Source organism: Chiloscyllium punctatum, chromosome 28 (assembly GCF_047496795.1).
Source record: "Chiloscyllium punctatum isolate Juve2018m chromosome 28, sChiPun1.3, whole genome shotgun sequence".
NCBI classification, from domain to species: domain Eukaryota; kingdom Metazoa; phylum Chordata; class Chondrichthyes; order Orectolobiformes; family Hemiscylliidae; genus Chiloscyllium; species Chiloscyllium punctatum.
The window spans coordinates 12148676-12176233 of record NC_092766.1 but is presented as its reverse complement, the minus strand read 5'-3'; the positions used below and the strand labels follow the sequence as shown (position 1 = coordinate 12176233).

Genomic DNA, 27558 nt, shown 5'->3' with positions numbered 1-27558 from the left:
CGTATGGAGGTGAAGGGCCGAATGGCTGTATACCTCTGCTGCAAATTCAATAAACTGTCTGATGAGGAGGCTGTGACAAAGAGACATAAGTGTGTAGTGAATTTTCCAGAGGGCTGCAGGTTACATTGCTCGGTTAAAATACAAAGAGAAACATGAGCCATTGAGTGGAACTGCCTTTCCCGTCTCAAGTCAATCCTGCATCTCTAGACTGATACAATGAGAGCTGTTGACCAAACGTAAGGTCATCAGCAGTCCTCATTAATGCCCTAGATTCAGTCAGTCAGAGAGTATCCGAGGGAATGAGCCTGCAGCAGAAGGCAGAGACAGGAGACCGTTCAAGCAGCAATAAAAATCGCAAAGCGAAGTACTGGTCAAACAATGAATGAAAATTGCGTTGGAGTTCAAGCATTAAATCTTTCTCTCTCTCTCTCTCTCTCATCGTCTCTCCCAGATCTGGTGAGTGTCTCCAGCTCTTTCTGTCTTTCTTTCAGATTCCCAGCATCCTAAACTTTTTGTTTTGATTTGATTTCTGAAGGAATTGTGGCCTCAAAGTCAGGGACGAACGTTGGAATTCTCTTTGTCTCTGATGTTGCAGGGATTCACAAATTACTCAGTAAAACTCACATCCCTCCACACACACAGTTCATCATCTTCCAGTCTGTGATTAGTACTTTGCACAATGAATAATTTACAAATTCTTTACGCAGAACAAATTGTACTCTGTATTAGATTAGATTAAATTACAGTGTGGAAACAGGCCCTTCGGCTCAACAAATCCACCCATCCATACATACATTTACCCCTTACCCATTCATCTTTGCACAGTGGGAGGAAACCGGAACAAACCCACGCAGACATGGGGAGAATGTGCGAACTCCAGACAGTCAGTCACCTGAGGCAGGAATTGAACCTGGGTCTCTGGCGCTGTGCGGCAGCAGTGCTAACCACTGTGCCACCGTGCCGCCCACATTATTGCCACATGCTACACTACTTCATCCAGCCCACTACCTAGAAGGACAAGGGCAGCAAATAAATGCTCACATCGACCACTGCAGCACTTCAAGACGGCAGCTCACCACCACTTTCTCAAGGGACACCTTTGGGACAGGCAATAAATGCTGTCCCAGCCATAGACACCCACAGCTCATGACTTAATTGAAAATGAAAACTGGCCAATTTTAAGAGCTCTCTCGTATATGCAGCACAGCGACCAGGGCAGATCCTAACTTGTCTCGCCCTCTCTGGACGTCACCCAATAACAAGGTCTTCAGAAATGGGCACAATGGCCGCCTTCTGCGCAGTGCTTTACTCCTTGACATTTTTATTTGGCATGCATTACGTCACATGTTGTGACCACAAGTGTGTGGAATGGAAGGTTTGGGGGTGGGGGGTGGGAGCAGCGGAAGGTGAGAACCAATGACAAAATGCAGCCCCAAGTGCAAGCGCATAGTATTAACCAGTGCAATCTGAAAGGAGCGAATCTTTCTGGCCCTGAGCTCAGCTCAGCTGTCCTCCCATCGATCCCTCAACCCCACACCCTAGACGCGCATGCAACACCACAACCCATTCCCCCGCAATCCATCCCAGAGCCAGCAGAGGGAGCAGAAGGCAAATTCCTCACATCCCAAAAATGACCAAGAACACCCTTTTCCGGATGCTTCTAGGGCAATTGTTGGCTCTTTATGGTGAGTGAGAGGTGGATGGGATTCTCAAGCAGCAACACTACTGTCCTCCCCCCACGCAAAGTCGGACAGAAAGTAGAAGCCTGCCTTCCCTACGCCCAAGGAACAGGACCTGGCCTCATCCTGTGAATATATTCACCTGTGGTCATGTCGAATTGGAAAAATGACCAAATTGCGGGATTGACGTAGACAATAGTATGGAAAAGGATACCCAGAACCATTGTATAGGATAATGGAGCGACTCTCAAATGAGGGGGATAAAGGGGCTCCAATCTCATCTCTCAATAATCACTTTTAATGTCGCTTTTATCTCTTCAGTTGCAGATTCCCAGCTCGCTGGGCCTCAGGGGCCCTTCGCCAAGACAGCAAAATTAGGCGAGACAGTCAAATTGGAGTGCCAGCTCAGCTATCCTGTGGGGCTGGTTATTAGCTATTTCTGGTACAAACAGACTGTGGGTGAAGCCCCAGTAGGAATAGACACCACCAACTGCAAGGAGTCCGATTGTAAATTTATTTCAAAAAAAGGTGACAGCGAACGTGTGCTGCTATTGGAAATCCGTGATGTCCAGGTCAAGGACTCTGGGACATACTACTGTGCTGATAGGGATGGCTATGCTTCTCTCCAGTTGGGACCCAAACTGCTTGTTGGAGGTAAGAGACACACCAAAATCAATCCTAATGGTCCACACAATTTTGATTTTCCGTTCATTTTTCATTAACCCTGTCCAAATCTCTGTCCAGACAGTTCCACTGACAAGACGTCCGTCCTAGTCTTCCTCCCGACGTCTGTGTCTGCCCAGATGGACCCCGTCCCCTTGGTGTGTATAGTCAGCGGGGTCTCTTCCAAGGAGATTGTAATTTTCTGGAATATTTCCAGCGAGGTGACCCAGGGGGCGAGCGATGTCGGGAAGAGGGAGTCGGCCGGCACCTGGAACATCACGAGTCAGGTCATGTTGACGAGGGAACAGTGGACAAGCGGCGCTCTGTGTTCTTGTGTTGTTCAACTGGGAGAGAAGGTCCTGACAAAGAGTGTGTCCTTCACTGAACCGGTAGTAGCAAAGGCAGGTGAGTTATTGAGATGCACAGTGAGGGTGTAGATCCAACTTTATAGACGCCCATTTTCTAAAACAAACATCAGTCCATCAATTAAGTACCCCCATCAAATAAACGACTAACCATTTGGGGAAAGTTTTAAAGTGTGTATGACTGTGCATGTGTGTGTGTGTTTTATGTGGGTGTGTGTATATTTGCACCTTTCAATGTATGGCTGCATGAGTACACACATACATACGTGTGTTTTTGGATGTGATTATGTACGTATATGTATCTATGTATGAAAAACAGGGTTGTATACATGTGTGAACGTATACATATATGTGAGTGCTTATTTGACTTGTGTGTGCCTGCGTTAGTGTGCATGCGTGTGTTTCTATGCATATATATTTGTGTGTCTGTCTATGTGTATGCACTTGCACCTATGTGAGCATGTATGACTCCGTTACTGTGTCTATCTGAATGTGCATCTCTGTTATATATGTGGGTGTCTGAGCTTGTGTCTGTCTGTATAAGATTGTGTCTTTTTGCTTTTCTACGTGTATGAATGTGTGTCTCCGTGTGTGTACTAATGTGTGTCCCTGTGTCTGCATATGTGTGTGCGTATGAGTTTCTGAATGTCTGTATGAGGCTGAGTGTGCTTTCACCTGTGTGAGAGTGTGTGCATGTTTCAGTCCGAGTATCAATATGTGGTTGTGTGTGTACACACACATAATTATGCATGTGTATGCGTGTGGGATTATTTGACTTTGTTATATGGGTGCACGTGTGTCTCTGTGTATATTTATGCCTTAGTGTGTGTTTGTGCTGTATGCATGTGCAGGCTGTGAGTTTGAGCCTGCATATGCACATATTTGTGCATGTGAGCGTGTAAGTGTCTGCGTGTGGTTGTATACATTTGAGTGAGTGTGTGTATTTGCGCCTGTGTGTGTATCTATGTGTGTGCAGCAAAACAATTCGTTTTTTAGAGTTGTATTCTCAGGCAGCAGATCTTGGAAAATGGTTTGTGATAAATCCAAGTACACAATGAGGCAATGAATTTCGAGACATGAGATTGCTATTGAACTGGGGGATGCTCCTGCAGGGGTTTCACACTCGCTCACTTCTACTCAACTTATAGGAGCATTGGACAATGGGGTGTAGGGAAAGGACTAGGCCATTCAGCTTCTTATGCCTGTTTTGCCGTCCATTGAGAGGGTGGGGGTTGCATTCTGAATACTGCACTACTTTCCTGCCAGGAGAAAGTGAGGACTGCAGATGCTGGAGATCACAGCTGAAAATGTGTTGCTGGAAAAGCGCAGCAGGTCAGGCAGCATCCAAGGAGCAGGAGAATCGATGTTTCAGGCGTGAGCACTTCTTCAGGAATGAGGAAAAGACTTTCCTGCCAGTCAGCTTCAGCTTGACTCCCTTTATAATTTACTGGGATCTTCACTTTCAGTCCCTGGCTGGCAGCCAAACTCAAGCTCAATATTAAGTTCATTTCAGATGTCAGCAATCGAATCTCAGGCTAGCGTTAATTTACGAACGTTTGTTGCAGCTGATTCGTTGAGAGCAGTTCCGGCTTAACCCTGTTGAAGCAGACTGGCGACCATGCAATAATATGTGAAGGTAGTGGGACTGATGAACATGTGGAAACTTCCCCTTCATTAATGCAGAACTCAGCTGCAACAAAATGCTATCTTACTCTTCATAATTCCCTGGTCAGAACTGTAATGGCGTGCCCAACTCTGCAACACAGATCTTGAGAAGGGATGTCAAGATCAGTGGAGAGAGTGCAGAGGCTGATTTCCCAGGGTGGGACTCGGCAACAAGTGAATTTAGTTTCTGCAGAGAGATAGGGAGAAGGAGGGGACCATTCTCCTCAGATCGCGAAAGGCTAAGGGTAGAGTGAATCAAGTTTATCAAAACTTTGAGAGTGGGAAAGCAAGGGTGGTGGGTGCTAGATTCCATCGAGTCCATGAGGTCCAAACCGTTCCCACCAGCAGAGGGTCAGGTAACAAAGGGAGACACGAATTGAAAAGAATCAGAAAAAGAAATGTGTGGGGGCAAAATAAGAAGAATTTGATTCTTTCGTCAATCCAGTTGTTGTGGCCTGGGGTGTGCTGCCTGAAATGAGGATGGAAGCAAATTCAACACAAAACATTTTGGAGGAAATATTTGAGAAAATCACAATCACACGGCTGTGGTAAATGCAACACATGAGATACACCTGCGAAGGAGCTAGCACGGATAGAATGGGAAGAATCGCCTCATTCTATGCATCATCAGTCTGGGATTCTGTATATTTTGTTTCCATTTTTGTAACTGTTGAGTTGCAATACCTGTACCGTCAGTCCATTTATCTGAACTGACAAGGATTGTGTTACTTCCTGAATCCTGTGTCCACTTCAAATCTTATTTTGTTCTGATTTCACTTCAGAGTTTGATGCTTAGTTAGAGTCAAGATTCCCATTCGACAATTCCAGACAATAAGAATGATTTGACTGAGTAGCGATTTTTTTTTCTCTCCCTCTTCCTCTCTCCAGAATGGTGCAATACAGTCAATAACGTTTTGAGAATCATCTCGGCAATCGTCCTCCTAAACTTGATTCTAATTATGGTCTGGTTAGGCAAAGGCAGTCGATCAGGTAAGGAATTACCATTTACCAGTGATCCATTGGCAATAATTCTTTTTCCCATTCCTAGTTGATAATTGCTGTTTCTTGTTCCAACAGCGACAGGCAGGAGACCCCACAATGAAAAGTGAGTATCTGAACGATTTGCGAAGTGCATCAATGGGACTCCAAATGCTCGCTTAGCCAATGACGGTGGCATCCCATAAATGATTTTTTTTTAAAAAACTCTCCAGTTATTCAAATATCAGGGAAAGAAAACAAAATGCTAGGATTGAGGGAAATTTCAGACAAATGTAGAAAATATAAGAGAAGCTTGAATACAATGTGACTGTTTTCTGGACACTCTATTTCCAGCATCCTCTACATTTTTGAATCCGGGCATTGATTCCTGCCCGTTTATGTCTTGCACTACCTTTCCAAATCGATTGTGAGACCGCTCAACAACTCCTTGTTCAACTCTTTCTGGCAACCATGTGCGCATGCACAAGAGCGAAATGTAACATGCAACTTTTTGGTTTTGTCTGCACCCAGCTTTCGATTGAGAGAGAGAAAACACAAAGAGGCGAATGAGACCAGTTGCAATTGGGTAAGTGGGATTGACAGATTAAAAATCCAATGGGGGAATTCACGAGATTCATGAGTGCATTCCTCCCTGTGAATCTGTTCTCCACTCTGACACCTGTCGTTCCCTGAGAACTCATTAGCCCTTCATATTAGCACAATATGACCTCTGTTCGTGTATTAGTTATCCTCCGAAATAGTTGTAAATAAAAAGGTTGCGGTTATTTATAAATACCGGCAAATAACATTAGACTCATTTTCAGATTTAATTGTAACTGTTTATAAATATCAGTAGCAATATTGCATTTACTTATAAATGCCAGCAGTTATATTACTTACAATTCTAAGTACCGAGAGTAATATTAAATTTATTTACAAGTATCAGCAGTAATATTGCGTTAAGTTACAAATGTCTGCAGTTACATTATACTCATTTTAAATGCCAGCAATAGCATTGTATTTTTCACAAATGCCAGCAGTAACATTGTATTTGTTTATAAATACTAGCAGTAACATATCATTTATTTATAAATGCCAGCAGTAATATTATGCTTACTGATAATATCGTATTTATGTATAAATATCAGCAGGAACATTTTATTTAGTTATGAATTCCAGCAGAAATATTATGTTCCTGTCTGTTGACTCCTATTGACTCATTATGGTTTTCAAATTTAGGTTGTGGGCATGTTTCACAACTGGATTGTGCAGAGTTCAGGTGTTAAGGAGTCAGATGGCCCTAATATAAATTAATGTTTTAAACTTCAGCATATTATGGACACTATTTCAATAGACATGGTGGACATGAAATTTGGAAGACATACGGTCTGTGAGGGAATCTACAGATTTCAGAAGAATGTAGACAGTTCGATTGAATGAGCAGATACAATTGTTGCAAGGGAGTTGCGATATGATCTATTTTGGTCGGCTCAAAAAGCAGGGGTTCAGACAAAATAAAGAGTGTAATAACAACTGGATGCTGAAAAAGAGTGACCTAGATGTAGATTTATTGAATCATGGAAGGTGGTAAGTGCCATGACAAGAACATTTAATACTCACAGTGTCGTGGACTTAACAAATCAGGGGAAATGGATTACAATAGCGAGAAATGCATCTTACCCTGCTTAAAACATTGTGTTTGCCCCAAATTGTATATCAGTTAAACTCTGTCCTCTGTCACACACCATAGAAAGGTCATGAAATCTTGAGTTAAAGAGAAAGAGGGAGTCTTCAAGTGATTCACGATACCTTTTCCAAGGAAGAGGGACAGATCAAAGGAAGTGCACCATTCTCCTTGGTGAAGAGAATGGTGAGAGGAGAGTCCATCGAATTCTTTAAAAACATGAGGGAAATTAATAGAGTGGAGAGTGAAAAACAGTTCCATGGGCATAATATTTTCTTGTAAGGCAGGGGACAATAGTGAATTAGGTGATGTTGCCAAATTGGAGAATAGTGATGGAGAAAGTGAGGACTGCAGATGCTGGAGATCAGAGCTGAAAATATGTTGCTGGAAAAGCGAAGCAGGTCAGGCAGCATCCAAGGAGCAGGAGAATCGACGTTTTGGGCATGAGCCCTTCTTCAGGAATCAGGGCTGACGAAGGGCTCATGCCCAAAACGTCGATTCTACTGCTCCTTGGATGCTGCCTGACCTGCTGAGCTTTTCCAGCAACACATTTTCAGCTCAGTGGAGAATAGTGATGCATTGGTAGGAACAATGATGTATTCAGAAGATTTTAGTGCATTGGTAGGACAATGGAGAATCGTTAAGATAATAATGTGTTGGTTCATCAGTGGTGCATTAGTAAAACAATGGTGTTCTGGTAGGATAAAAGCAACTTACTGTGGACACTGGAACCTGAAACCAAAAGAGAAAATGCAGTTAGACTCGAAACGTCAGCTCTTTTCTCTCCTTACAGATGCTGCCAGACCTGCTGAGATTTTCCAGCATTTTTTCTTTTGGTGTACTGGTAGGACAATACCGTTTTGATATTACAATATCGTATTGGCAAATGAATGACGTATTGGTAGGGCATTTGTGTATTAGTAGGAAAATGATTGACTGGGGGGACGATAGTTTATTGACAGCATAGTAGAGTATTAGTAGGTCAAAGGAGTATGAGAAACACAGTGTTGTATCAGGAGATCAATGATGTATTAGAAGGCGAATTGCATATTGGTAGGATAATGGTTTATTGCTTCGACAATGGTGCATCGACAGGATAGTAGTGTATTGCTTGGACAATGTAATATTATTATGAAATAGTCTATTGTGAGGACAATAGTATACAGGCAGACAATGTTGTATTGGGAGGACAATGTTGTCTTCGAAGGATGATGTTATCTTTGGAGGACAATGGTGTATTGGGAGGACAATGGTGTATTGGGAGGGCAATGGTGTATTGGGAGGACCATGGTGTATTGGAAGACCAACGGAATATTGGTAGGGCATACTATATTGATAGCAGATGGCACATTGATAGGAAAATGGTGTGTTGGTAGACAACAGTTTACTGGAAAGCAAATATTCTGAGAACCTGCTTGCACCATTTTTCATGGAGGCCAGTTCCAAACAATCAGCAATGTCTGTGGGAAATAGAAAACTCATACCAGTTCTGTCTAAAATTAGTGACCCTTCATTTTTAAACTGTGTCCCATAGTTTTACAATTTTTCATGTAGGTAATCACTCTTTTCTCATTCACCCAGTCAAAACCCCTCTGTATCTCATGTGTTTTAAGTACAAATTGTTCTGCTAAAATGTAGCAGTTGCTTTCCTCTGCAGTCTCTTGCAATAGAAAATTGTGCTTATGGAAAATCACGGTGTAGAAGATTGCTTTGGAAAATCGCTATATCTGTTCAGTAGAAAGTTTACATTATCCAAACAGCGTCCACAACTTGTCAATCACACTACAGTTAATTTACACTGTCAAAACAAGAATGAGTTGCATGTCAATTCTTACTCTTCTAAGCTCCAGTGGATACAATCAAAACTGGCTAACATTTCCTCATAAGACAAAACACTCTTCCCAGGTATTCGTGTGGTGAATGTTCTCTGACCTGCCTTCAATGTATTTGCAATTTTTCTTGCGTATGGAGTCAATCAATGCACAGTAATCGAAAGACGGCCTCACCAGTACCTTTTATAATTGAAGCATAACCTTCCCACTTTGTATTCGATTCCCCATGATAAACTATCATATTCCACGAGCTTTCCTAATTGCTTGCTGTACCTGCAGCCTCACCTTCAGGAAACCATGAACAGGGACACCCAGATTCATCTGCATCACTGAATTTTGCAATCTCGCAATATATCGACCATTATCTCTTGTCTATTCCTCCAGCAAAATATATACATTTTCCCACATTGAATTCCATTTGTCAGATATTTTTGCCTGCTCACTTAGCTTAGCTGTATGCCTCAATAACCATATTATATACTCTTCACAATTTCTGTAACTATCTATCTTTATATCATGAGCTAATTTTGCCGCTGCAACTATGGTTCCGCCATCCCAGCCATTATTTTTAAAAAAGTAAACGGATGAGTTTCCAGCACCGAACCTTGTGGCATGCTATTCGTTATGCCTTCAAACCACAAAAAAAGCTAAGATCGTCAGATCATAAGATCATCCAAATATATGACCACTACCACATGGAAAGAGAAGGGCAGTCGACATATGGGAATGCTATCACCTGAAAATGCCCTCCCAACCTACTTGCCATCTTGACTGCAAATACATCAGCCTTTCCTTAAATCTCGCCGTCTAAAAATCCTGCAGTTCCCTCGCTTTCAATAGTGCACGTGTCCATACACGACACGAGACTGCAGCGGTTTGAAAAGACATCAGAACATCACAATTGCAAACACACTGAGTATGTGCAATAAATCGTGGGTCTCCCAGTTCCACCAACCTCACACGGGTGAACTTAAGTTAATTCAGTTTTCTGTCAGGTCTTGATTACCTGGCAATATAATAGAGTTGCTCATGTGAATATTAGGAATTTGAAGTCAGGTGTTGAATGATGGAATTTCCCAGAAATTGCACCCGATTGACAGAGAGCAGTGCATCTGAATTTTGTATCAAATCCCTCTGGTGACTGAGACTGGATTCACAACACACCTGTTAAGCTATTTTTCCATTTGATAATTGAAAGGAGAGGTTAAGTTTCCAGGTAAAATACCTCTGTCCGACTATGAGGGGGATTTCCAGATGTATCCATTTACATTTTCAACTGATAGCTTTTTGATAAAATTTGCTTATCACGACAGTGACGCACAGCCGACACAATAGGCCTGGCCACTGTTGTGTGGATTGAATTAGGACAACAGATTATTGAGTTGGTAAAAAGGGTGAAAGAAGCAGATTCAACAGGGCATTTTAATTTACGAATGAAATAAATATTTGAACAAGGGCAGGGGCTTCTTGTAGAATCGTGAATTCAAAGTGCTGACACAGCCATAGGTGTCCAAATGGTACCTTCTATGTTGCATTGGCCGAAGAATGTATGAAACGTGCTCGCAAAGAGGGTGAGGGAGTGGGAAATAAGAGGCAATCATTTGACTTGTACTTCACTACAAATGTTAACATATTTTCCCAGACTGGGAGCAATTCCCCAAAAGTCTCCTTGAAGTCGGGATCTCGGGGAAAAGGAAGAAAAAAGAAAGCAGGTCGCACGTGAAAATTCAGATGGAATTCGATCCAAGAGGATTTATGGAGGAGACCGGATCTGCATTAGATCTCACAGCTGTGTTGCAATCAGTTGGAGCCTTGCAAACGCTGAGGCGGTGGTTTTAACTTCGCTTTTGACTTTGTAAAGTCATTTTGCTGCATGTAACTGATTGGGCCACTGTGGACTTAATTCAAGCTGTCATTTCCAAATAATTCAGATAAAATTAACTGTGACGTTTATTGGATTGATATCTTGCTCCTAAAATACGTAGAGCTGCAGAATGCAAATATAAACTCCAAGAGCGCATATCTGAAGAGTGGAGAGAGATTGGACTGAACTGACAGCCGCGAGATGCGTGATTTAGACGTGGAGGTCATTTCTGACATGGTGGTGACTGTCTCAACAAGCAGTTTCACTCCATTCGCCACCGCTCTTTCCATGTAATCTAATCACTCCAAGTGCCTGCTTTTGCCGTTTACTTCTTATTGTCGTTGCTTAACAAAACATTCTCACAAATTTAAAATTAGCAACCAATCCAACGTGCAATGCCGAGTACGTAAGATAGTTCCCAACCTCCAATACCTTTTGTGTGTTGAAATACTTGGTAAAATCTCTCCTGACTGGTAAGCCCCTAATTCTCAAACTAACACGCCCCCTACCCCACTTCTAGAATCCCTAACCTGTAGAAATAATGTATCGTTATCTACCCCATCCTTTCCTGTTAATATCTTATCGTGGATGAGGTGGGACAGGACAAAGAACCACCACACTCCCACCCCACCATCCTCAGAAGCTCATTGTCCCTCATCCAGACGCCAAAGCTGGGGACTCCAAATCTCATTGGGATCCTGCTGTTGCTGTGAGAGAAGTTGTGAACATTGCAGAATGAATGGTGCTCTGTGTGCATGTGGTGCAAATACATGTCTAAGCAGTGAAACTGGGCCCAGAGAGACTGCTCTCTGCGGTTTCCTGTTTACTACAATCAGTGTGCTGCCCCTGACTCAGCTTTGCACAGTGCACCTGCTATCTATTCTTCTCTCTTCAGCAGACACAACCGTTGGCTTAACGTTATAAGAAGGTGGCTGAGGCACCTGGAAAGATGAAAGAATTGACAAAATCAACACCAGAAATTAGAGAAAAACGGAGAGAGAAAGCAGGTTGAAATATTCTCTTTCACTAATTATCATAGGACACAGGTCATTCGACCCCTCAGGTTCATCTCGTTTCTTTGCTCCTTAGAAACTCTTGTCAATAACCATATCCTACTCTTCCTCTCTTCCTCATGCAATTATACAACGTCCACTATCAAGCTATTTTCTGCCTATTCACTTTGTTATCTCCCCCGCAGAATGATTCTCATTTCCTGCCCGCTGCCTTTGCGAACTAGTCCCCCGTTCTCCCCATCCCCATGGGAAAGAGTCCCCAGTTCTCCCCAGTCCCCGTGGGAACGAGTCCCCCATTCTCTCCACACTGGGGAGTCCCACATTCTAGCCCACTGCCTATCGGAGCTAATCTTCCATTCACCCATTTCACCCACTCCATTTGGGAGCGAGTTACCCCATTCTCTCCCACTCACAGTGGCAGTGAGACCCATACCATGCCCACTTTCCATCAGAATGAGTTCCCTACTTCACACAACTGTCAGGGTGAAATTCTCCCAGTTTTCCCATTGGAATCATTGGCGTCATAGTTCTTGCATCTCCACCCCCCACTTCCGATCTCAACGCACACCAAACCCCACAACTGAAAACTTTTACGCTAAGGTAAGAGTGGACCAGTTTTTTTTTTGAGTTATATCTGTAACTATCTGAGCACAAATTAACATAAAAGCAAGCTCCGAAACATGACTTGTGAATGTGATTGAAACAAAATAGGACTTTGCAAGAGGTCCTTCAGATCTGAGATCTGGGTTAAGGTGAATTTGGAAAAAGATGCTCTTGTCCCTCCTGGGTACGTTGAAATAATTTGACTCCATGCATTTTTTAAATTCACCATTTTGAGAGCCGAGTTGACTTTATTGTACAAGGTGCCTTGGTTGTGGAATAATTTAGAAGGGAAATCTTCACTCTAGTCAATCGCATCAAAATGCTAGCTTCAATCACATCTAACGGTCAGAAAAATAAAATAAAATTATGCATAACCTTTTTAAAACAGAGCAAATTCGCTCAGTATTGGTAAAATATGATAAACCCCCGGCATGAAAGTGTTTGCTCACTTTCTGATGCAACTGCAAAAGCTGCTGACTCTGCAATGCTTCCTGAAAGAGTTCTACAAGCCACAGCCTTGTCTGAAAACTGGAAATAGAACAGGATAGACATAAACACAGTAAAAGGCTAAGGGTGGGTGATCATCAGGCTGATCCGTGTTGCAGAAATATCACCCAACACTGAGAAAATTACCAGGACACGCAGAAAACCCTTCACGAAGTTAAACTTTTATTTGCAAATACAAGCTGTATCAGAAAATCAGAAAACGTCTTTCCTGTCTTTTCTCATTCCCTCTCTTATCTGATAGCAGTAGCATAACCAATCATACCACCTTGTTTTGTCTTTCTAAACTAATCATCTTCGGCCACACTGGTCTAATACTTACAGTTAACCTATCACATTACACCACCATCGGCTTTAGCATTAGTTCATCTATAACGTGATTTAAATAGCCTATCATACCTGAGTCCTGTAATATCATCCTATGCATGCATTATACCAATAAGTTCATGACATAACTGCCAAATTAACTTCCATACGTTCCGTACCTGTTGCTTGGGAAACCCTACAATCGCTTGCTTCATGGTTTCCCCATTCTCGCAGAGAGTATTGTGGATGAAGTTCCAGACGAGTATGGCACGCCATAAATGCATTTGTTTATTCATTTTAATCTTAGTTGAGATTATTGCTCCGTGAAGAGTAGACTCTCGAGAAAATCAGCATACTGCAAAGATTAAGCAGAGAGTTTCCTGTTAATGGATTCAGAGGTCAGAATCGACATTTGTTGGATATCTCTGTGACTGATCTATATTTTCATCCTGCAGCTGGGTATCTCTGCAGCTGATACATATCTTCATCCTGCCTCTGGGTGACGCTGTGATTGATACATATCCTTATTCTGCTTCTGGGCGGCGCAGTCACAGACATACATCCTGATCCACATCGCTGGGTCTCTGCGACTGATATATAGCTTTATGCTCATGGCTGGATGTCTCTGTGATTGATGTGTGTCCTCACCCGTGCCGCGGGTCGGTCCTTTGACAGATATATGTCCACATTCCTGCTGCTGGGTGATTCTGAAACTGATATACAGGAACTGTGGGCCTGTTGGAGTGATGAATAACGCTGGTAGGAGGAGGGAACAAAAGATAAATAGATATTGGTTCAGAATAAGAATGAAGCATATGTCAGGTACAGACAACTGGGCTTGTGAACCTCTTGAAGAGTATATGGGAAGAGGAGCATTCTTTCTTGGCAAATAAGTTTAAGGAAATCCAAGGAGATTCTATAAAAATATTGACAGCAAAAGGTAGAGGAAACATGGGAACACAACCACCTGCAAGATCCCACACATTCTAACTTCAATATATATCCACCATTCCTTCAATGTCACAATGTTAAAATTTGGGCATGCACTCCCTAAAAGCACCATGGATGTCTCTCCGTACTACACAGGTATTGTGAGGGTTCTAGAAGGTGGCTCATCACCTCTGGCTCAAGGGGAAGCTAGCATTAGGTATTAAAAGTTTGCCCTGCCAGGAACGCCCACTTCCCCTGCAATTGCAAAGTAAAAATAAACATGTGGAGTTTGTGGAAGCTGGCTGTGCACAGATTGGTTGCCATGTCAGTGTCACCTTAAAATGACAACACGACTAAAAAGTAATTCATTAGCTGTAAAGCACGTTGGGGCATGCTGAAGTTCTGAAAGGTGCTATGGGAATGCAAGTTCTCCCCCTTGATCTAACTGAGCAGCAATACATCAGACATGACATTGTGAAGGACAGCAAGTTGAACTGAAAATCGAAGGGAACAAAGGAAGTGCACCTGACAGCCCCTGACCAATACTGATTTTAGAAGTTCATCATCTTCTCTAAGCCAAAAAATACTGTAAAAGTTCAATTAGGATTGATAAATGCAGCCCTTGGCGAGGGCACGGCGGGGAATTTACTTGAAAGGGACAAGGGATGTGGGTCTTCAGTTTAAATTTCACCCTCTTCCTCCTTTTTCATGAAACCCTTCATGAATGTAAATTTGCACATGTCAATCTCTTTCAAGACGCAGATGTTTGCCCTGCCCTTTAGCAACAGGCCATTAATTCTCAGAAGATGATTTCTCCAGATCCTTTACTGGGTTTTTTTAAAGGACTTTGTATCAATTAAAGAATTTTTCAAAACTGGAGGACGTTACAGAGATGGGGAGGGGTGAAGGGGCTGGAGGAGGTGAAAGAGGTCGTGAGGGCTAGAGAATGGAACAGATTGGGAAGTTTTGAGAGTTTGGAGGAGGTTGCAGGTACAGGGAGTAGCGTAGCCACGAGAAAAGTTAACGAGATAGGTAGGCATATATATTTGGAAAAGACTTCAGAAATAGGGGAGGATGTAGGATCTGGAGGAGATTTAAGAGCCAGGGAGCGATATAGGAGCTAGAGCGACTTCAGAAATATGAAAGGCTGTAGGTGCTGGAGGAGGCAATTGAGATGGGCGGTTTGTGGAGGTTGGAGGAATTTACACATCAAGGGAGGTTATATAAAGGGATGTGACAGAGATAGAGAAAGGGATAAGGCCTAGACGAGGTGATAGAGATAGAGAGGGGTGTTGGAGCTATAGGAGGTAACAAGGAATGGGTGGGCATAGAGGAGCCAGTGGAGTCGACAGATGTAGGGACTGATGTAAGGGCTGGAGGAAGTAACAGAAATAAGGAGGCTGGAGGGATAGATGGAGTTACAGACGTAAGAAGGCATGTAGGAGATGGAGGAGATTACAGAGATGGGGAGGGGTTTAAGGGTTGGTGGAAGTCAGAGTGATAGGTTGATATAGGGGCTAGAATGAGTGAAAAATATAGGGAGTGGTATAGGTTCTTGAGGAGCTCACAGATTTAGTGAGAGATTGCAGGGTTTGGAGTAGATTAAAGTGATAGGCATTTTTCAATGTGATGGTGGAGGCTACAGGTATCGGGAGCGGAGTAGGCTAGAGTTGCTGAAAGAGGTATTTTGCATGTAGGGAGTGGAGTTATTGATAGAGACAGTTCAAGAGTGTAGTGGTTGGAAGAAAGCACAGAGACATGGAGTATCTCAATGTAGGGATGGAAGGGGTTACAGTAATAGGGAGTGATATAAATGTTGGAAGAGATTGCAAATATTGCCGATGTTGTAGATGCTGGAAGAGATGACAGATATTGGGAGGGGGTTTCTGGCTGGAGTTGGTAACTGCGATATGGAGGATTGTTGTGGATGGAGAAATTTGTTAGATGTGGAGAGGGTTGCATAGATATGGAGAGGTGTCGGGTCTGATGGAGATCACAAGGGAAGGTTATGGGGACCTCGAGTGAGTACAGAGACATTGAGAGCTGCAGGTGCTGGAGGCATTAAAAGAAAGAGGGAGGAATCTGGGGTCTGCAGGAAATTGCAGAGGTAGGGAAGTATAGAGGATCTGGAGAAGGGTCTGGAGAAAGGGTGGGATATCGGGACTGGAGGAGGTGACAGTGGTGAAAATGGGTTTAGGGGCTGAAAATGGTTACAAATATGGGAGGGCATGGTTAGGAGTAGATTGCAGGATATGGAGAAGATTTAGGGTTGGATGAGATGAGTTAGGGAGGGGCTAAGTGGCTGAAGGAGAGTTAGGGATGGGTTTAGTAGCTGAAGGAGTTTACAGTGGTGTAGGGATTGGAGGGGTGACTGAAGATAGAGACGGGTGTACCAACTGGGGAAGGAGAAAGAGATAGGGAGTGGTGTAGGGGCTTTAGCAGGCTATAGCAATAAGCAGGGGAATAAGGGCGATTGGAGATTTTGCAGCATCGTATTGTGACTAGCGGTAGTTATAGGGTTAGGAGAGGGTGCAGGTACTGGAGATATTTTCAGAAATTACAAGGAACCTAGAGTCTGGCAGAAGTGAAAGAGATAGAGAAGGATATGGGAATTGTATTAGGGGATGGAGATTGCTTGGGATAATGGGTTGGAGAAGGTGGCAGAAATAGGCTGGGGATCCAAGGCTAAAGAAGATCACGGAGATAGGGAGGGGTTCAGGAACTGGAGTAGGGTCTGCTGATAGGGTGGAGAGCAGGAATTGGAGGAGGCAACAGAGACTTGGAGAAGTTCCAGGTCTGGAGGTGTTTACAGAGATAGGGATGGACATCAGATCACAAGAGGCTTGCAGTGATGTTGAGTTGGCTACGGCCTGCGGGGGTTAGCAGAGCTAGGGAGTGGTATAGGGAGCTAAGGATTTGATATGGATGGGAATGGTCTGTAGGGGCTGCAAGATGTAAAAGAGATATAGACTCATGTAGGGGCTGGAGGAGGTAACGGAAAGGAGGAGGGCTGTAGGGGTAGATGGGGTTATGGAGATAAAATGGGGTCGAGGAGATGGAGGAGTTTACAGAGAAAGGGAAGGGTTTGGTAAATGGAGGAAATAAGAGTGAAAAGGAGAGATTCTGGGTCGAGGGAGTACAGAAATAGTGACGGGTATGTATTCCTGAGGAAGTCGCAGAGTTCCGGAGAAGCTGTCGGGGCTCAATTACATTAAGAGATAGGCACGGTTGTGTGTGCTGGTGGAGCACCGATATTGAGAGTGATATGCGCCTGGACGTGTTCACAGAGATGGAGATAGGTATGGGGCAGGTGTTGGTGACAGAGATAGGTGAGAAGTGTAGTGGCTGATGAACGTCACAGAGATAAAGACGGATGTAGGGTTAGGTGGGATTAAAGTAATAGGGAGCAGTGTAAGCGTTGGAGGAGGTTACAAAGACTGCGAATGCTTTGGATGCTGTAGGAGGTGACAGAGATTGGGAGGTGTCGTATGGCTGGAGTTGCTTAAGGAGATAGGGCGGATTGTTGTGGATGGAGATGATTGGATAGATATTGAGACATGTAGGGTCTCGTGGAGAGCACAAAGGAGCTGTATAAGACCTCAGGTGGTTACAGAGCTAGAAAGGGTGTAGGTACTGGAGGCAATCACAGAAATAGGGAAGAATCTAAGTTTGGCAGGAAATAGCAGAGCTAGGGAAGGGTGTAGGGACTGGAGGAGGATATGGATATTGGATGAGACATAGGGGCTGGAATGGTGTCCGTGGTATAGAGGGGATCAGGAGCTGGAAGGTTTTACAGCGATTGAACGGGGCCTAGGTGCTGGAGGAGGTGATAGGGAGAGTTTCAGGGACTGGAGATTTACACTGTGAAATAGTGAGTTCAGCGAATGAAGGAGATTGCAGAGATCGGGATTACTTAACGTGTCTTGAGGATATGCTATCGAGGTGGGTAGGGGTTCAGCAGTTGGAAATGGTTCCAGATAAAAGGGGGCATGGGGATGGAACACGTGACAAGGAGTGGTGTACGAATTGGAGGGGTTGGCAGAGATAATGAATGGTGAAGGGGCTGGAAGAAGTTACAGCAATAAGAAGGGGAGAAGAGGTGATTGGCGATATCTGGGGAACAATATTGGGACCTGAGGTGGTTACTGAGAAAGGGACTGGAAGAGGTAATGGCGGTACTGAGTGGCAAAGGAGGTGATTGGGATAAGGAATAATGTACTGGTTGGAGGAGATTGCGAGAATTGTACATGCTTGAGGTGGTTACCGAAAGACGAACGGGTGTAGGGGCTTGTTGAGGTGACAGAGTTAGGGAGGAGTTGGAGCCAGAGCGTGTTCAAGAGATAGGGAGATGTTTCGGGAATGGAGGGTGTCTCACAGATATTGTGTGTTTTAGGATCTATGGAATGTTATTGGAAGGGGTGTAAGCGTTGGAGTAGAATATTACAGAGATAGGAGGTGTGCTGAAGCTAGATGGAGGAACAGAAATGGAGAGAGAGGGAGGGAATGGAAGGTGTAACACAAATATGGAGCATTAAATGGCTGGAGAATGTTACAGAGATAGCGAAGGGTGTCGGAGCTGAATGAGTGAAAGCTAGAGTGAGATCCAATGTGGGGCTTGAGTGATTGGGAACAGGAGTAAAATGGAGGATGAGAGAGTCCAGAGGACAAACATCAGGAGCCCTCTTCGATTATTTTGAGTGACCAAGCTATCGTGTGTGTGTTTGTGTAAGTGTGTGACATGTCTGACAAGAGGGTCTGCACTTTCCATCTTGTTCATGGGGGAGGCTACCGCCGCCTATGTGATGTTTTGAACCTGACGACTGTTGCCACGGTGTGCTGTTGTTGCTGCTGCTGTGAGAAGAGGTTTCAGTTCCTCCGCTGACATGACCCTCTTCTTCCCCTCCATCTGGAATGAGTAAACGTGCCACCAGCAGCTCCTTCACAAACAGAACAAAAACAGCATCGCTTTGGCTCTTGGAAGCGAAAATAAAGCACTCGAAACGCCACCCAAGTCACCAGAGGTCGAGAGTCTGCGCTGCGTGAAACTCAGAAGCAGCCTGGGGATCGGCTCCTCGACTTTGTGAATCATCATTGGATGGCCATTAAGGACTGCTAAATGGCTGATGTTGTGGAACAGTTGCTTTCAAATCAACAAAGCTTATAAGGCAACCGATGATTCCATCTAAAAAAGCGGCGGCCGTGCAGTCTATCAACCTGGCATTCAGTTTAATCTTGATTGATTGCATCGCCACTCCACCTTCCTAGTCCACATCCCTCGACTCACTAAGTGCGCAAAATTCTGCCCATTAGAATCTTCTATAGACAAAGAGAATACTGCAAGTTCACCAGGCTCTGAACTAAAGAATTTCATTTCCTCTCAGACCAAATTTGCTGCTCTCTTATGCTGGAACATCTTCTCGATTTTCCAGTCAGTAGTTGGGATGTGGTTGGGTGTTGCTAATTTGGGAGGTGGGAAGCACAATCTGTCCACATCGACTATGTTAAACCTCTCAAACTTTGTTGTTTTTCAATGGATGTTCTCTCTTTCCTCTCATAGCGAGAAGTTATAGGCCCACTCTCCTCTTGGGACACCCCTTTCTCCTCAAGTCCCAACCCTTACCGAAATAATCTGTTTTTGTATTCCTCGAACTAAAGTGGATAATTCAACATTTACCCATATCCAAGTCCGTCTACGATTTCCTTACCCAATTAGTAATGCAGTCTATATCCTTTTCCAGCCTTGCTGTTCCTCTTCAAAGCCTACTCTCGCCCAGAGATTTGGATCTTTATTTCCTCCTTCCATCGAGTTCTCTTTACTGATAGTTGCATCATTGCCAATTTAAAATCATTGTAATACAGAGGGCAGCAGTGCATTGTGTACAACAACCGTTCTGACTCAACATAAAGTTATGAACTGTTTTCTGAAAAAGATATGATAAATATTTTGAAAATAATTAAGAGTTAATCAAAAATTGATGCCACAAAGTAATAAAGGTATCCAAGATAGACTTTTGCCCTTTGACACATCAAGTCAGCGCCACGCAAGTCAGTGGTTAGCACTGCTGTCTTACAGTGCTAGAGACCCGGGTTCAATTCCCGCCTCAGGCGACTGATTGTTTGGAGTTTGCACATTCTCCCCCGTGTTTGCGTGGGTTTCCTCCGGGTGCTCCGGTTTCCTCCCACAGTCCAAAAATGTGCAGGTTAGGTGAATTGGCCATGCTAAATTGCCTGTAGTGTTAGTGGAATGGGGGCGGGTCGGTGTGGACTTTTTGGGCCGAATGGCCTGTTTCCACACTGTAAATAATCTGTTCTCATTCCATTTTATGGTACTGAACAGGACAAGTGTATAACTAAATTCTTCTTCAATGTGATGAGACTTCTGTCTCTACCATCCTTACAAGGTGTAAGTTCCAGATACCAACCACACTCTGGCCTCATATGTCCTTGAAATCTCCTGCACCTTACCTCAAATCTATGCCCTCTGGTCAATATGGACGGATTGGGCCACGCTATGGGCCTTGACTCTATGACACCAAGAAAGCACAGAGAAAGAAAAGATTAGTGCATTTTCTCAAATGCATGTTTTCAAGAGGAGTTAGTAATAGTTCTTAGGTCTAAAGGGTTGGAAGGGTATTGGGAGACAGAGAATTTGGGATAGAGTTTGTGGGCGGCACGGTGGCACAGTGGTTTGCACTACTGTCTCACAGCGCGAGAGACCCGGGTTCAATTCCCGCCTCAGGCGACTGACCGTGTGGAGTTTGCACGTTCTCCCCGTGTCTGCGTGGGTTTCCTCCGGGTGCTCCGGTTTCCTCCCACAGTCCAAAGACCTGTAGGTCAGGTGAATTGGCCATGCTAAATTGCCCATAGTGTTAGGTAAGGGGTAAATGTAGGTGTATGGGTGGGTTGCGCTTTGGTGGGGCGGTGTGGACTTGTTGGGCCGAAGGGCCTGTTTCCACACTGTAAGTAATCTAATCTAAGAGTTGGAAGATCAGCCATGATCCTATTGCATGACAGAGCAGGTGTTGAAGGGCCAAACAGCTTACATTTGCGCCTATTTGCTATCTTCTTATGATTACAAAGTCCAATCGCACATTGAACATTGGCAAACCCGAAAGTTCAGATTATGGACAGCCATGCAAGAAGCCAGAAAGAGATCGGTGGAAGCCCAAAGTGTTGATTTGCCTGGTTTCTGCCCCTTCATTTGCATTTCGGTCAATAAATCGAGCTGGAAGAGCCCTTTCCGGTTTACCGACACTAGGTGAGGAGGGGCTCCCAGGAGTTTACAGCTAACGGTTCCACTGAGGGCAGCACCCAGAAAATTGGCTGTTTCACTGCATTCTCCAGTGGAAATGTTTCCGACGCTGCATTTGCTGTGGACTCTGTTGCTCCGTGTGACAGGTCAGGAATTGCTCTGGATTAACGTATATTTGTTAAACACTCGTTGGCTTTGTTTCACACCAGCTGGCAAAATAATTCAACGCACGCATAGAGTTCTTCAATTGTAGATACTTTGGCTGGTCCTGTTCTCAATCAGAGTCCGGTGTCCGACCCACTCTCCGCCGGTCAGACCGCCCAATTGAAGTGTGCGATCCAGAACGGTGATGTGGGCAGCTCCCATGTACGTTGGCACCGTCAGACTCCCGGAGAAGGCCCGGTGTGGGTGATCACGCATGACAGTCACAAGGACATTTTCACAGACCGTTTCCAACCTTCTCGCGACACTTCCAGTAATCGCTTCATCCTGACCATCGGAAATCTGGTCTCCGGTGACCCAGCCGTCTATTACTGCCAAGTGTGGGCTGACTAAGCTGGCTACATCTTTGCAGGTGGAACCGCCCTGACTGTTCAAAGTAAGTGATTTTGTTTCCCCCCTCTCTCTCTCATTCAGATTAGTGCATTTAGAGAGTTAATAAACCGCTTACACAGTAAGACAGGGAAATACAAGAATTCAGTATGTAGAACTGCTGAAGTTTATAACTGAGTCTGAAACATCACTGGTTGAGGTCACCTTTATAATTATCCGTCAGTGCAGTTTCCTACAGAGCCCAACTGGAAATTGAAGGGTTTCTATCCGATCTCCAGATATGTTAGACTCTGGATGAAATCCTGTGCTGTCAGTGTTCTCAGAGACGAGAGGGATTTGGAAATGTCTGGTTAGTCTGTGAATCGGTCCGACCCCACACACCTCCCTCCGAGAAAGGCGGAATGTGGAAAAGGACATCGTACTAATATTTTTTCCTCTTACCCCCTACTCAAGCACTAGGTCGGTTTCTTTTTGAGCCCCGCCACTGTAACACCTCTGTGTAAATGATCTTTAGAGTTTGAACTACCGTGACAGTCCAGATTTCGTAGATTTGGTTTCCTTTTGTGTCTTCTCTATTGTTCAGATTAGTTAAATTTTATCCCTTCAGTGTGGATTCTCTTCTTCAGATTGCGCCGTCACAATTTAACACATTTTACAACAAATCTGATTCACACCCACAAGTCAGTGTTATATAACAATTCTCTCCTTCATTCACTCACTCACAGAGTTTAGAGTATGCTTCATATCAATAATTCTCTCAAATAATCGCACAGATCAGGTCATTTTACAAGTAATAATAATTCTCTCGCTCCTTTACACACAGGTCGGAGAGACTATATTAATAGTTCTTTCTTACACGTAAGGTCAGTGTTCTTTTAATAAATCTCAATGACACACGCAGGTCAAAATGTTATTTATATCAACCATTCTCTCTCTGCCTTTCCCTCTCTCAGACGCACACAGGTCAGTGTAACATTAATAATTATTTGTCTCCTCAGAAATACCCAGCGGTCAGTGTGTTATATATACGGATTATTAATTGTTATTGTTATCTTAATGTTATTGCTATTACAAATTCTCTCTCACATATAGACATACATGTCAGTGTGTTATGTTATGTTAACAATTGTCCCTCTCCTTTTCTCGCTGTCTCGTGCACACGGGAGAGTCTTATATCTATATAAATGATTCTCCCTCTCACACAAATATACACTGACCAGACATTATCAATAATTCTCTCCCACATCCAGGCAGTACTACATTAGAAATTATCTCTCACACAAATACATACATCAGAGAAAATATCAATAATTCTCTCCTACACACACCAGTCAATGTTACCTTAAAAATTCTATGCCACGCGATAAACACAGGCCAGAGCATTATTTATATCAATATTTCTCTCTCTCTCACACACTGTCTTTCTCTCTCTCTTCCCCACCCACCCCCCCACCCCTCCCCAACACTCACATAGACAAAGGTCAGCGTGTTATGTATGTTAATAATTCTGTATCTCTTACAAACACACATCGGTCAGAGATTATAACAATATATCTATCTCACACGCAGGTCAATGTTACATTAGTAATTCTCTCCCACACACAAACACATAGCAGTCAGAGTGCTCTTTATATTAATAATTTTCTCTCTATGACACATACAGACACGCCGACAGACACACACACAAAGCTCAGAGATTATAACAATAATTCACTCTCCATATACACAGGTTAGTGCAGTTTTTGTATTAATATTTCTCTCTCTTCATGTCTCCCCTTCTTTCAAACGCACATAAATCTGAATGTTATGTTATTAATAATTCTCTCTCGCACATTCGCGCACACAACCGAGATTATAAAACAGGGCATTGTTACATTCACACTCCTCTCACTCACACATAGACAGGTCAGATAGATTATATCAACATTTATCCCACACACATAGGCAACTGTTGTGTTTTTAATTCGCTGCATCCAACTCACACACGTCCACAAACACCGATCAGAGTGGTGCAAAGGTTCGTAATTCTTTATCTCTGTCTTTCTATCTATCTCTCTCGCACACACGCACACACACACATACAGAGAGAGAGAGAGAGACAGAGAGACAGAGAGAGACAGGTGCGTTTTTATATTAAATATTGTCTGACAAAAGCACACAGGTTAAAATCTTATTTATAGTAATAATTCTCTCGCTCAGACGCAAAACACACGCGGGTCAGAGATTAAATGAATAAATCTCCGTCTTGCGCACATACGTCTGAGCATTGTTCCGAATAATAATTTTCTGAATCTTTTGTCACACAAACACACATACATACGCCAGTGACTTATGTATATTTATGAATAATTCTGTCACACATTCACACACAGAACAGAAGGTGCTACAATAATTCTCTGTCACGCGCACAGGTCAGGGATTATGTCAATAATTCACTCGCATTTACAGGTCAGAATATTCCATGTTTCTCTATCCCACGCAAATATACCAGTCAGATTGTTATGTACACAAGTAATTATTTTCGTCTCATATTCACACAAATATATGCAGATCAGACTTTAGATCAATATTTGTGAGAAGATTTGTATCTGATTTAGGTCAATAATTATCTCTCAAACATACAAGTCAAATAGTTTATCCTAATCAAAAACTGAAGTTGCTAGAAAGACTCAGTAAATCTGGCAGCATCTGTGGAAAGAAATTAAGATCCAGTGCCTTCCTCAGAATCAACTTCAATAAATTTCAATAATTCTCTCAGGCGCAAGTCAGAGTGTCATATTAATTATTCTCGTCTTCTCTCTCTCTCTCCCCTCTCTCCCCCTCTCTCTACCCCCTCTCTCTCTCACGCACATACACATGCGCACGTGCACCCACACATACACACACACACACACACTTCAGGTAGTTATGTTACACCATCACTCACTCCTGCAAATCCCTTCCTCATGGCATTGTGGGCCAAAACGCAGCAGTGGATTACACTAGATCAAGAAGGTGTGTTATAGTTTTTGGTTCATTAATTTGTAAATCACAGAATTCATTTTCAGTCACATTTTCGAGATAACTTAAGGTTTTATAAAACCAGATGACATCTCAGCTCAGACAATGTATTAAAGTTGTGTGGTTGGAGTCCGTCTCTATCCCAAACCTGAGTCAGAATGGTTCTATTTACAAAATATGGACTGACTGCCTGTATTGACTGCCTGCAGGTTGTTTGTCTTTTTAAGCAAAAATAAAAAAGTATTTGGAAATACAATTCTGGAAATTTAAATTCATCTGTTAGACGTGTGTGTATGAGAGAGAGAGACGGAGAGAGAGAGTGCGCTTGAGAGAGCATGCGTTTGCCTGTGTGGCTTGGTAGAGTGTGTGAGTGAGTATGACGGATTCCTCCATTTGAAATAGCACCAGTCTGACTCAAGATTGGGGTAGATGCAGAGTCTAACCTCACGCCTTTAAGACATAGTCTGGGATGAGATGTCATCGATTTTTTAAAAACCTTAAGCTATCTTGACAATGTGACTTTAAATAATTTCTGGGTTTTGCATGTTAATGAAACGAAAATTGCAGCCCATCCTAGAAGGTGTAAGACTGAACATCAATTTCGGTTTGTTCAATATATCACTTTAATTGCATGACACTGTAATCTTTTGCTACAAATTCTGTGTCTCACGATTCTGCCCCACTCGTTAACTGATGAAGGAGCAGCGCTCCAAAAGCTAGCACTTCCAAACAAACCTGTTGGACTATCACCTGGTATTGTCTGACTTTCAAGTTTGCCCACCCCAGTCAAACACCCAAACCTCCACACCATGACCAGTCAGCGTTATGCATATGAATAAGTTTCTTTCTCACTCTGTGTCTCTCCCACACACACAGGTCAGAGTGTAAGACATGAGCAATTCACGGTCTCACGCATACTCATACATCAAGTCAGAGTGTTAATATTAATAATTATCTGTTTCTGTCCTTCACAAACACGCAGTTGAGACTAATATGTGTAATTTTACCTCCTTTGGATGGATCAGAGGTTTTTTTCATTCATGTATGTAATCGTCATTCTCTCTTTCACCATGATCAGGTCGTGACGATCGGAAACCATTTGTCCTTCTGCTCCATCCTTCACCAGAACAAATAGACACAGAATCAGGCACCATTTCCTGTCTGGTGAGTCGCTTCAAGCCGGGCTTTGCACAGGTCTTCTGGAGTGCGGATGGGAAAGACACAGATATCGGGGTGACCACAAGTCCCGTGTCCCTGGACAGTGATCGGCCTGAGCTCTTACCTGACCGTCCCGGCTACGGACTGGAAGAAGGGCTCCAGATATTCTTGCAGTGTCAAGCACGGTTCATTGAATTCGCCTCTCCTCAACACCATCAGCTCCAGCGACTGTTAGCTCTCAGGCAAACACTGTCACGGTTCAGTCAATGTGTGCCAAGTGATGTTTTGTTGTTTGTTCGTGTTTTGCAACGTAATTTATGCAACAATGTCGGTATTTGGTGAATCGATGGATATCAGGAGCCGGTGAAATTATTGTTTGATTTGATGAGTGGGGATTTCCTGCTGCAATTGTCCCCAGAATTTTGCGTGCAAACTCTCAGCCTGGATAGAATGGGGAGCAATTTCCCCACTTAAACAATGATCCTGTTGCGTTTGTAAACTTGGAGTAAACACAGCTCTGAATAGATCTGAAATGATAAAAATAAATGACTGTCGTTATTGAACATTTAAAGGGCATTAAAAGTATCTTGGCAGTGGATAGTTTGCAGCTGTGACAACATTACACAGAATTATATCAAATTATGGAATGTGAATGTACACCAACAATATTCATCTCAACCACTCCCTGTGGGACCAAATACCTAAATTCTCCCCACACCACTCAGGACCGAGTATTCGATTCTCTCCTACTCCCCACGTGTGAGCCCCCCAGTCCCTTCCACCACCCATGGGAGTAAGTCGTCCATTCTCCCAAATCCCTATGGAGTGAGATCTATAATCTCCATTCCTGAGGAAGTTTCTCCTGGATTCCTGATTGAATTTATCGGGGGTGGGGGGCGGGGGGAGATGTTGATCAACTTTAGTTTTGTTTGTAACAGGAACAAAACATTCTATTGTATTGATATTCACAATTTTAAAACTTGAATCAGGTAATGGCCCACAGCTCGCTATTTTCTTTTCAAAAGTGTCCCAAAAAAGTTCGCTCTCTCCTGATGAGTCTAACCTCCCAATTCTGTCACTGATCTTGTCAATGATAGCCCCTTTCAGAGTGCCTCTGTAATTTTGACAGGTGTGCTCTGGACTCTGTATCTTTATGAATTCTAACTAACAAGAGTTGATTGTGGGTAAAACATGCGCCGAGTCAGGAGCTGCAAGCTGAGGGTCATAAACCTGTAACCCGCAGAAAGATCTCTATCTCACTTCTGTTTCCCACAACAGCCCTATTCACACACACACACACACACACACACACACACACACACACACACACACACACACACACACTCACACACACACACACACAAAAACGCAGATACAAGCATACAAGCCCAACTTAAGCTCAGCCCCTTGGTGATGGATAATGAGCTCGCCTTAGAAGTAGGGCATTTGTTCTCTCCCATCTCATCCAAAGTGAGTTATCCCTAATTCCACAGAGAAACTCGTGCAGGTT

The 27558-nt window shown here is 43.4% G+C and overlaps 1 pseudogene; it reads left to right on the top strand.

Moving 5' to 3' along the window:
* The first annotated feature begins 21435 nt into the window (after positions 1-21435).
* On the top strand, positions 21436-26283 carry LOC140453818 (immunoglobulin lambda-1 light chain-like; annotated as a pseudogene).
* The last annotated feature ends 1275 nt before the right edge of the window (positions 26284-27558 follow it).